The following is a 12,053-nucleotide window of genomic DNA, read 5'->3' as shown; positions in this document are numbered from 1 at the left end:
GTGTCTATTTTTTTCTCCAACAGAGTGGAAAGGGGAGCGGAGGGAGAGGGGGGGCTTTTGGAACACTCCAAATGTTTCGTGTTGATTTATCCTTTTCAGAGCGTGTTTCCATTTTAAAGCTTTTTCTCCTTGTAATGGAGGAAAAATAGAATTGAAAATGAAATATTTTGTTTCAGCTTAACCAACCTTTTTAGCAACAGCCGCCTCCCACCCCATCCTACTAAACCATTGAAATATCCCTTATTCACACAGCTCTGGAGTCACATTCTTACCCCACAGTAATATATTTACAGGGAAATTTAAGAGCAGATCTAAATGCCTTTAATTTGATTGGCAATAAAAGCATTTCCCTCCCCATCCCCATGGCACTTCCCAGGGCTTTTGTCTACTGCTCCTCAGGGACACTTGTCCAATTTACTGTGAAGGCAGTTCATACAAATTGGAACAAGCATTTCCTAACATACTGAAAACAGGGAAAAAAATAAAGAAAAAGAAAAAAGAAAGGAGAAAAAAGGAAGAAAAAAAGATGTTATCACAGTTTTATCCTCATCACCTAAAATACAAATGAAGGAACAACCACATCCAAGCCAGACTAAAAGGGCATCCATCCTACCAGAGGCATGAATTTGTATTTTAACAACATGCAACTACTTCTTGCTTTCTATATTCTGTGGAAGTCAATCATGCCATAATTATAATATGATGTAGCATTTCAAGGAAAGGGTTGGTCCATGTTTCTTGGACTGGGAAGGAAACTGGTAAGTAAAACCAAGCAGGAAAAACTATTTAAGAGTTCTCCTACACCCACCAGTCTCCATTTAGAGCCACTCAGGTGGGCAGAACTAGTAGTGATAGGAATGAAAGGTGAGTTTCAGCATGGAAGAAATTATTATTATTTTTATTATTATTATTATTTAAATTATTAAACTGTTCCTGTCTCAACACATGAGCTTTCTCACTTTTACCCTTCCAATTCTTTTCCACCATCCTGATGGGGGAGGTGAGAAAATGGATTTGTGCTGCTTAAGTTCCCAGCTGGAGTTAAACCACAACAGCCCTTCAGACAAGTCAGATGTTTTTAAAGTTGAGTTGGACTGAGAAAGACATGAGCACACTGGAAAGAACTGGAAAAGGAGGACAGACATGGACATATTAGAGCAAATCCAGCGAAGGGCCATGAAGATGATTGAAGGATGGGAGCATCTGGTTTATGAAGAGAGGTTGAGGGAGCTGGGACTGTTCAGTCTGGAGAAGAGAAGGATGTGTGTGTGTGTGTGTGTGTGTGTGTGTGTCAGTGGTATTAAGGTGTCTAAATATCTGATGGAAAGCAGCAAATATGATGGAGTCAGACTCTTCTTGGTGGTGCTCAGTGACAAGACAAGAGTCAATGGATTGAAAGACGAGAAATTCCACTGTAAAAACTACCAAAAAAAAAAAAAAAAAAAAAGGTGATTTTTGCGGGGATTTGGAGTGGCTTTCATGTTTGTTTTGTGGTTTTTTTGGGGTTTTTTTTTGACAGTGAGGGTGGTCAAACGTCAGCACAGGCTGCACAGAGACGTTCTGGAGTCCCCATCTTTATTCAAATCCTGACTGAACACGGGCCTGAGTAATCTGCTCCAGGTGCCCCTGCTCTGAGGAGTGGGGTTGGACAAGAGGAACTCCTGAGGTTCTTTCCCACATCTGGGATTCTATGATTTTCCTCCTATGATGCCTGAAGCAACCTGAGAGCCATCCATGGCCCTCTTGGCTGACTGAGGGACAATTACTCTGACTATTTACTAATCTAAACCTGCTCCCCTTCAGTTTAAAGCCATTTAAACTGTGGCCACTCTGCTCCTTCCAGTTGTATTTTGAGCAGTGGTGATGGAAATGGGATGAGTCTCATTACACACACAGATGACACCAGACAGGGAGGTTACAGGACAGCTCCAGCCTTCAGAACAATCCTATGAAACCACAAGTGATGTCCAACAGAGAAAATAAGACACTGTATAATTCAGCTCAACTGCAGGGGCCTGAATTCAGTAGCAGCACCAACAGAGGATGGGGAACTGCTGGCCAGTGCTGCAGAGGAGGATGGAAGGATGCCCTGGACTTCAAGCTGAACAGGAGTCTGCAGTGATATTTCCTGTAACAGTGGCAGGCATCATCAGGGGATGTATAAATAGGATTACAATCTTTTGGACGTGGAAAGCAAACCTTTTGCTTGACCCCACACTGCAGAATCCTCAGCTGTGGGCAACAAGTCCCAGCAAAGACTTTGTCAGAGGCAGGAGAGAGTCTAGAGGGAACTTGGAGAACGACAACAGGTCAAGAGAACATAACCTGATAGGAGAGATTGAGTAAAAGGGGTTGCTTTTCCTACAGAAGACTGATGGGAAAACTTGAGCCTTCAAATCTGTGCAAGGCTGATGAAAACAGACAGGAGGGAAACATTCTTTTCATTCCTGTTGGACAAGACATGGGAATAGCTCTAAACCAAAGCTGGGAGGATGAACTGAGACATCGGGAGAGCCTAAGAGGAAGGACAGAGAATCTTTGGGAAAAGTAAAAAAGCAGAAAGGTCTCTTTACACCTGAAGGTGATCAGACTGGCCAACACTGCTTGGAGTCAATACGGGGTCCAGTCCTGTCTAACACCTTCACTAACCTGCTCTCTGTCAGTGTGAAGCCATTCCCCTTTGTCCTGTCACTCCACCCCTTGTCCAGTCCCTCTCCAGCTCTCTTGGAGCCCCTTTAGGCACTGGTAAGGGCTCTGAGGTCTTCCTGGAGCCTTCTCTTCACCGGGATGAACAACCCCAGCTCTCTCAGCCTGTCTCTAGAGCAGAGATGCTCCAGCTCTCAGATCATCTTTGTGGCCTCCCTCCGGACTCGCTCAGAAGTGAGTAGTGATGGTGACACCTCCACTTCTGGATAACCAACATGGGATAGATTTTTCTGAGGCTTTTCACCCAGATAAAATCCTTCTACCAACCAGCCCGACCTTCTTCATAAAGAAAGAGCAGATTATTTCACACAAATTGTCTTTACCCACCATCACCTGCAGCCTCTACTCAGAGAAGGTCACCTCTTTCCACAAGAGCCTCTCTGAGGCTCCACTTAATGAAGGATCAGCCCCAGCCACTCTGTTAGGAGTTGCCTCTTAACCTTCTCTCAGATGAACTAAACAGACTGACCTCCTCCTTTCATTTCTCATTAGGAGACTTGTTTACACATGAACCACAAGGGAGAACACTCAGCACTGTCTTGCTTTCCATACAGCTGCCTCCATTTCATGGATGAAATGAATATATGGATAAAATGGATAAAAAAATGGATAGACAGATACAGATCCCTCCTGTTGGCAGAGTACAACAGATCATAGAACAGTTTGGGTTGGAAGGCACCTTTAAAGGTCAACTAACACAACCCCCCTGTAATGAGCAGGGACATCTTCAACCAGGACTAACTTGGTTAATATGAAAGTTTTTTGAGGGCATGAGAGAAAAGGCCATATCTGGCAAAGACTTCTGCTCCCAGAGTTGACTCTGTCCCTCGTGTCACCGACATGCTGCTTTTTAGCTTATCTTCTCTGGGTTTTTCTCAATTATTAAAACCAAAACTCGATAAACCTTTATGCTGTTCACCTGGAAAAAATGCCTCCTGCCTGTTTCTCAGAGAGCCTGAATTCATGAGCAAGCTCTGCTGTTGAATCACTTTTGTTTTGTTTTGTAGGGGTTTGGTTTTTTTTACTCAATGATTTTAGCACTGGATTGGTGTAATTGCCCAAATCCCCAAGTGCCTCATAAGAGGGCTGTCAGAGGTCAGTCAGAATAGCTGGAGGGGATGACTTTCCCCTTTTTCAGTCTGTGCTTTGAGGCAATTTATTCCATCCTGGATCTTTTTGTGATGTTTTGTAATATTAACATCATGTTCTGGGGTGGCTCTGGGCAGGCAAGGTGAGGAAAGCAGTGCAAGGAGCTGAAGAAATGACTGACAGGGGAGTGGTGCAGGAGCGATGTCCTGCATGGAGCAGCACTGGCGAGTGCAGCAATACAGCTGCTTCCTCCCACTTTGCTTCCCAATTAAGTTTTAAAACTGATGGAAGGTCCTTGGAGAGTGAAATCATCCCTGTCCCCACAGCCTGAGGACCTCATTGTCTAGTCTGGCTTGACGAGACACAAAATACGACCAACGAAAAAAACAACAACAACAACACCCTGGGGCATTCTATCTATAATCAGACCTTGCACAAACTGAACAGACTCCCAGAAGCTTCTAGAGATGCTTCTGCAGCACTGGACTGGTGTGACATCACTTGGGGCTGTAAACAACCTGACTCAACACCCTGAACCTGCTCCTGTCTCCCCTCCTCCAGCTGAGGCACCGCAGAGCAGAACGCCCACGGCCCGAGGGCACCGTGGAGTTGGTGCAAAGGAAAACCAGCACAGACTACCCCAGAAATGAGCTGTTTCTGCCCCTCTTGGCATTTGCTAAAAAACAATGAAAAAAAAAAAAAAAAAGCCTAATTTGAAGAAAGCATCCGATTGCTTTCCCAACGGATTTAGTTTTCTTGCCTGCCGTACAGCTGCCATTGGAGATGTCTCCAGGAGCAGAGCACCTTGTCCTGGGAACAGATACTATCACAATAGGCTGAGAGGTCAGAGACAATGAGATAAGAGATCCATGACATTTTATGGAGATACACACGGAGACACAAATAGAGACAGTGGGTTCACTGTGCTCCTAATTCTGATGACACTGAGAGCTCTGGCTGTTCTCAGCACATTTGATTGCAGCCTTTGCCTAATCTCATTTTTCCACCAGCTCAGCAGCACTATGCAAAGCCAACAGGAACAGCTTCTGCCTCACCCCTCCTTTCATCAGCCAGTCATCCCCAAGATCTGCAGCCAGCAGCACTCACCAGGCACACCAGACCCTTTCCTGCCCATCGAAAAGGCACCTCCACCCCCACCAAGCTCATGATGTCTCCACCTAAGGCCTCCTACTGATGTCAGAGGACTTCAGATCAGATGGGCTAACGTGCTACAGAGAGGAGAAGGAAACCACAAGCACCAGAGGTGGGAAGGAATGGATGCCTGCAAGTCCTCTGTATCCATTTCCCAGTACACAAATTCCAGACACGGAGAACAGAGGTAAGGAAAGCAATCTGGAAGCTGGTTGTGCTCCTTTCGTGTCGGTCCCAGCTGCCACTTCAATACACAGGCTCTCCTTCCACATCAACCTGACTGCACATCTCCTCACAAGAGAACAGAAAGCAGCCTTCAAATCCTGCGGTTGGCCTCAGGCAAATGCCAAGAAGAAGGGTTGGATGGATTTTGTTCAGCTTGGGAGCCTCAGATTCATAGACCCTCCCCCCTGCCCCCCCATTTAAGCTGTATAAACTTCTGAGAGCAAAACTATCTGTTGGAAAAAAAGTTTTCCAGCAAAAAGGATCACAGATGCCACGGAAAGATGGATGCCTTCCATCTTCAAAGCATGAGGGCAGCACACACTGAAACAGTTTGGTGCCCCAGAGCAGCAGCCGAGCGTGACAAATGACAGAGCGATTGTGCAAACAAGGTCAGCCCTCAGGACCCAAATGTCTTTACACCTGGAAAAGCAATCAGGCTTCCCTGATACCGAGGAGTTTAGATCAAGAGAAAAGAAGGAGACAGTCTTTGGGAGACCAAAGTTGTTTGGGAGTCTGTGGCCACCGAGCTGGATGTCACATTTCCCACTGCTCCAGACTAAAGGGGTGGCAGTGCTTGGATGACTTAGATGCCAGGTCACTGTTAGCTCATCTTGATCAAGATGTGATGTCACCCTTCCTATTTTTTAAACTGACATTAATATCATGGTTGAACAACATTTCTTCTGGCTCCTGCAGGAGATGATGATCTAGATGATGTCTAGATGATCCAGGCAGCTTCCAATCCTGAACTGCCTGAGTACAAATGCCTCAAAACCGTGTTGCCTCTAGACCACCCAGGGTTTTCTTTCTATTTTTTTACCTGCATTGCCACCTTCTATTTGCTGTTTTGTGCCCTCTTGTCTGCTTTTTGTGAACCTTGCATGTAGAACAGTCTTAATCTATCCATATGCTTGACAAACACAGGAGTATTACATATTTCAGTGAACAGCAAAATTAAATTTCCAGTCAGTTCAGAATCCAGGTTTCATCTGCCTTTTCACTGCTTACAAAAGATGAATATTAATATCTATTTGCTGCAAGAAAAACCAGGGAGGAGGAACTCAGGAAAGAGGGAACTGGTGTCTAGTTTGCTACTCTGACGTTCGAGTAAACTTATTAATTATAAAAGATGTACACGCACGAATGGACAAAGACCAACTGCAACACACCAGGTCAGCTCAACAAAATGAGAAATGGCATTTATAAATTTATATTGGATTTCAACAGAATAATGAAAAATGAATCTGAGGACGGCGACAGATTTTGAACCCACAGAAGCACCTTGATAGACAGAGCTGAAATCCTGTGGGGGCAGAAGATGCAGGGCAAAATGGTGAATTAATAAAGGAATAGATTATTAAATCCCAAGATCTTGCTCCACTATAACCAAACATGGCTCGTTTCCTATGCACCAGTTCCCAAAGTAGGAATATTGCTATTCAATGCTCACAAGGAGAATACACATCAGCCTAAGGTCTCATCTGCACCACGTTTTAAATAAACCTTGCAGAAGGATAAACCACCACCCCTGTGTCCACAGCTACCAAATCCCCAAGTGCCACATCCACACACCTCCTGAACATTTCCAGGGGTGGTAATTCCACCACTTCCACTGTTCCACTGCCTGACAACCCTTTCAGTGAAGAGGTTTTTCCTAATATCCAAACTAAACCTCCTCCAGTGGCACTTCCTCTCATCCTAAATGTGGAGGCTGTGGAGAGGAGGCAATTAAAATACTATCACATTGGCCACGTGATGGACAGTGGTCTTCAAAGCCTAATGTCCAGGAGAGAAAAAGATGGAAGGAAGGGCTGTGTGTTCTGCTTGGTGTTCTCTTATAATTGTTTTGTTTCATTGGGGGGTTTCTGATATTTTTGGGGTTTGGATTGGTTTTTTTGTTTTGTTTTGTTTTGTTTTGTTTTGTTTTGTTTTGTGTTTGTTTGGTTTGGTTTGGTTTGGTTCAGTTTATTTTTGTTTATTTGTTTGTTTTGGTTTGGTTTTGGGTTTGGTTTGGTTTTTGGTGTTTGGTTTTGGGCTATTTTTTTAACTGGGAACTGAAAGAAAACCAGTGAGGTTCTGTACAGCAGTTTTCAAGTTTCTTTCCAGTCAGAGGTCAACACTCAGGAAGGTAAAATGAAACATGTTTAAGAAAAAATCAAATGCCAGTGAATGTGGACATCAGACAAAGGGTGGCTTGGGACACCTCCACGGTGCCATGGAAGCAAAGGACACCTTGGAAAAGACAGAATCACAGAGTCATTCAGGTTGGGAAAGACCTCTAAGATCATAGAATGCAACTGTTAACTGAGCACTGCCAAGTCCACAATGGAAATTAGAAAGAGGAAGCCACAAATCCACACAATCGAGGTGAGAATAAGAGATATTTCCAAATATTTCAAGGATACTGAGAAAATAGTCAACAGCAGTGACTAACTGGAACATGGGCATGGAGACAACTACTATGTAACCACAGCCTAACCATGGAATCATCAGTCACAGAATCATTAAGGTTGGAAAAGACCTCCAAGATCACCAAGTCCAAGCTGTGACCGATCCCCACCTTGTCAACCAGCCCAGAGCACTGAGTGCCACGTCCAGTCCTTCCTTGGACACCTCCAGGGGTGGGGACTCCAAACCTCCCTGGGAAGCCCTTTCCAAGGCCTGACAGCCCTTTCAGTGAAGAAATTCTTTCAACTTCAGCCTCCCCTGGTGCAGCTTGAGGCTGTTTCCTCTTGTCCTGTTGCACAAGTGTCCTGGGAGAAGAGACCAAACCCCACTCAAGTACAACCTCATTTCAGGGAGTTGTAGGGAGTGAGAAGGTCCCCTCTGAGCCTCCTTTTCTCCAGGTTGAGCCCCCCCAGCTCCCTCAGCTGCTCCTCACAGACTCTCCAGACCCTTCACCAGCTTTATTGCCCTGCTCTGGACACGCTCCAGCACCTCAATGTCCTTGCCTTCCCCCAAGAATAACCTCAAAGAAAGGTCAAGAAACCACTGTGGTCACATGTATTTATACACCCACACAAAACCTGTTGGGAATACTGCAATCCAAACAAGTTCTCATTGCTTCTTCTTCTTCATACCAACCCTGTAGCTCGTGAGGAGGTGAGGAGAGTCAGCTTGTAGCCTCTGCTGACAAGAGCCCTTCTGACATTTCCATCCCTTGCTCTACCCATTGTGCTTCTGCAGTTACTCCACCTACATCTCCTCACACAAGACTATAAAAGATTTCTGAACAATGGCCACGCTGGGAGGTGAAGGAAAAAACCACATGGCAAAAAAAAAAAAATCCACGTGCTCCAACAATCAGAAAACGCAGAAAGATCCTCAGAATTCCACTGTGTTCTGTGGCCACCCACCAGGACTCCAAGCTCAGAGTCAGCAGTGGCTGGGAGACGATTTTCCTGCCAGAATAAAGTGAATTTGCTAAAGAACCCTCTGTTGAACCCGCACTGGGCCACTGTGCATATCTGAGGAAAAACAACCACTGTCAATTTTCCAACTCATTCACTTTTGCCAAGACCCCTCACCGATGGAGAACGTGGTTGATCCCTTAATTCTTTCAAGTGGTTCTTAAATACCCCATCAATCTGCTGCTCACAGAAGGACTTTCTGCCTGTGTTTTTAAACCACAACACAAAACCTCCCTGAGGCAGGAGGAAGGGTGGACACCTGGACTGGCTGCATTTCAACTTCTCCCCTCCTCAAATAAAACAAAAAAAAAAAAAAAAAAAAAAAAGAAAAAGAAAAAAAAAAGGTTTCTAAAGCAAGGGATGCTCCACAGTGGGAGCAAAATCACAGGCAGGCAAGGAATTGCTGGCATTGCTTGTAACAAGGCAACAGGATGAAAATTAGGCAATGTGGACTGAGGAACAAGCAATTGAGATGTTTTTGACCACAGACATTCACCAGAGGGATGCAGCAGAAAAACACAGCCACAAATTTGCCCAAATCCTAGGAAAACACAACTAACAACCACCCTCATCTGCCAGGGAGGCGGGGGCTCACCACGATGGAGTGGAGCCTCCTGGCACAACTCCTGCCTGCAGCAGAGTAGGGCAGGCAAGTGCAGGATTAGCACAGCAGGAGAAAAGAGATTTCACCTCGTCTGAAGGCTCACAGGCAAGGATGACGAGACAGAGCACATGAAGCATCTGGATGTGTAAATATGTGCTGTCAAAGGAGCTTCTCTTCTCCAAACCAGCTCCACTCTCAAAGCAGAGACAGATCACGGCACGAGGCAGCCTGGGGAGAGCTCAACTCATCCCCTTCCCATCTTTCTTTCACCCTGAAGACAAACATTTTGGGGTACATCCACCCTCATGCTGACAAAGCCGTACGGGTCAGGCCTGCTCTGCCACAGCCCCCAATCAGCTACGAACCAGAGACCACACAAAGCCCTATTTCAGCTCATTTCCCAGCTTTGTTCACATTGTAGGACTCCTCCTTCCTGCTGATAAGCTCCTGTAGCACATGATGGCACCAAAGGGAACCAAGTGCAAATATCAAGGAGGAAAAGCGGCTCCGCTTCAGCGCGTGACTCATGCGAGAAGGACTCCAAGCCCTGAAGGAGCCAAAGCAAACCAGCTGACTGGCAAACCCTGCACAGGAGAGAAAATTTGCCCTTAAAAAACACAGACTGCTTTCTTTTTTTTTTCCTGTTGTATTTTTTAGGCAATTATCCATATATATATATAAGACCCTGATGAAGGCAGGACACACAGTGTGGGATGCAAATGTCTAAATAAAGGTGCCAAGCTGCCATCTCAGGTGCTTTGTGGGGCTGGCAGACCTGTCTGGCGATGCACAGCCTTCCAGGCTGGCAGAAGAGTGGGAACCACCTCCAAATTAAGGCACCTAAATCACAAATTTTTTGAGTTGGAAAGACCTTTAAGATCATTGAGTCCAACCATTAACCCGGCACTGACAAACCCACCAATAAACCATGTCCCCAAGTGCCACATCTACGTGTCTTTTAAATCCCTCCTGGGGTGGTGACTCCATCACTGCCCTGGAAAACCTCTTCCAGGGTTTGACAACTCTTTCAGTGAAGAAATTTTCCCTAATATCCAATCTAAACCTCCCCTTGAGGGAGAGCACAACTTGAGGGTGTTTTTTCTTGTCCTATCACGTGTTACTTGGACAGAACAGACTGATACTCACTTCTCAGTGTCTGCAAAAAGTATCTGAGCACCTGCAGCTACTGGGAGAGACTTAAAGTCAGTACAGTCACTGAAGACTGGAGAGCAAGCCAAAATACTCAGGAGGTGACTATTTTTCAGTAGAGAGAGGGACTGCAGATGACGACAACTCCTAGGAAGCATAAACATACCACAGATTAAAAAAAAAAAAAAAAAAAAAAGAACACCTTAAAATTTACCTATAAGTTTATCATTATTACTACATTTCCATGATTTATCTAATTCTGCCACTTTCATCCTGATGCAGAAGAAGAACTAAACAGGTGAGGTCATGTCAGACTGGGAAAAGAATGTTGGAGTGGTGGAAAAGCCAATAAAATAACACCCCATGAATTCCTGAGTCATCTGGAAAAGGCAAATCAGCCCTTCTTTTTCCAGTGCTAGAACTAGGGAGGTAAGGAAGCAAATCCAGGAGACAGGAATGAAAGAAAGGAGCTACTCCTCCTCTTAGTAAAGACTAAGTAAGAAAGAACTTCATTCCGTGGGCTGTTGTGCATCCTGAAATCTTGCACGGTCTTAAAAATGCAACAGGCCTATGAAAAGAAGAAGAAGGGGAAAAAAAAGAAGAATAAAAATACATTGTGTGGGATTAAATGTACCACCTCTGACTGCAGAAACTTAGGAAAACACTGGGAGAAGCCCTGTCTGCCCTGTTCTCATGCTCTTCGTATAATCACGTAACAGGCCTAATTTTGGCTCATCTTTGCACATCTCTCTCCTGACCCATTTTGTCTCTTCACATGACAATTCCAGAAGGAAATCCTTCAGGAAAATACAGAACTGGACTGCTCAAGAGCTGCCAGGACACTTGAAATTTGCCTCTTCTGGTCAGCTGCTGGGCCTTGCCTCTTTCCATGACCATGAGGACTGTGCCCTCCACTCAATCCCAGTACCTTGGACTTACAAACAAGGTCAGACACAACCCCAAGGGCCATATTTGAACACAACCAGATCTCCATCACCCAAGAGTGAAGAGAAAGGAGAAAAGAAGAAAGTAAGAGCATTACCAGAGGCCTGTGTCACACACCAAGGCTTCACAGCTGAGCTTCCTTCTGTGTTCAGGAAGGCTCAAACCTAAATCCATCAGTGCATTTATGAAGGTAAAGCCTGTCTGGAGATTAAAGCCAGGAACAGGCACGAGGAACTAACAGGTGCCAAGTTCACACCTGATGAAAGGGTGTGAAAAAGATGCATCTGTGTTGTGCTTCACTTTACTGCTTTTAACAAAAATACTGTAATTATGTTGTGTAATTACTTCCCTGTAAGGGATGAATGTCAATTAAGGTGGTTATGAGGTATAAAAACAGTTAGGTCCCAGTAAGGTGAGGTGAGAGGCAGACCCTGCTCTCCTGGATCTGCTCTCAGCCAGGGATGGTGATGCCCACAGCACTCCCATCCCACTGGCATTCCCATAACACAGAATAGAAATACAGACTCCCACACAGGATTTTTTTTTTAATTATTCTCTATCCAAACCTTTCTAATCTCACTGGTCCCATTTTTTTTTGTATTGTTTGGTGGGTGTTTTTATTGACTTGATCCAATGTGAACGACAGGATCCACATTTGAGAACTGTTTCCTCTTGCCCTTTTCAGACAGCCAGACAGGTGTTTAACTTTTGTTTTATTTTATTTTATTTTTGTCTCAGAAGCCTTCTTCAGCCTGAAGAAAGCACCATTCTGA

At 44.9% G+C, this 12,053-nt stretch overlaps 1 protein-coding gene across 4 annotated transcripts in view; it reads right to left on the bottom strand.

Annotated features, from left to right (window-relative positions):
* Positions 1-12,053, bottom strand: part of TSNARE1 (t-SNARE domain containing 1) — a 458,997-nt gene that overhangs the window by 361,817 nt on the left and 85,127 nt on the right. The window contains exon 1 of one of the 4 annotated variants that reach the window (XM_050313460.1): positions 7,733-7,870. The exons of the other annotated variants lie outside the window; for them this stretch is intronic. The gene's annotated coding sequence lies outside the window, so the exon portion shown is untranslated. Of the gene's footprint in view, positions 1-7,732; positions 7,871-12,053 lie in introns of those variants that run through there. 4 annotated transcript variants of the gene reach the window in all.

This window comes from Myiozetetes cayanensis, unplaced genomic scaffold (assembly GCF_022539395.1).
Source record: "Myiozetetes cayanensis isolate MyiCay16 unplaced genomic scaffold, myiCay2020 scf1, whole genome shotgun sequence".
NCBI lineage: Eukaryota > Metazoa > Chordata > Aves > Passeriformes > Tyrannidae > Myiozetetes > Myiozetetes cayanensis.
Note: the sequence above shows the minus strand (reverse complement) of the source record. Positions and strands in the feature narration are given on the sequence as shown.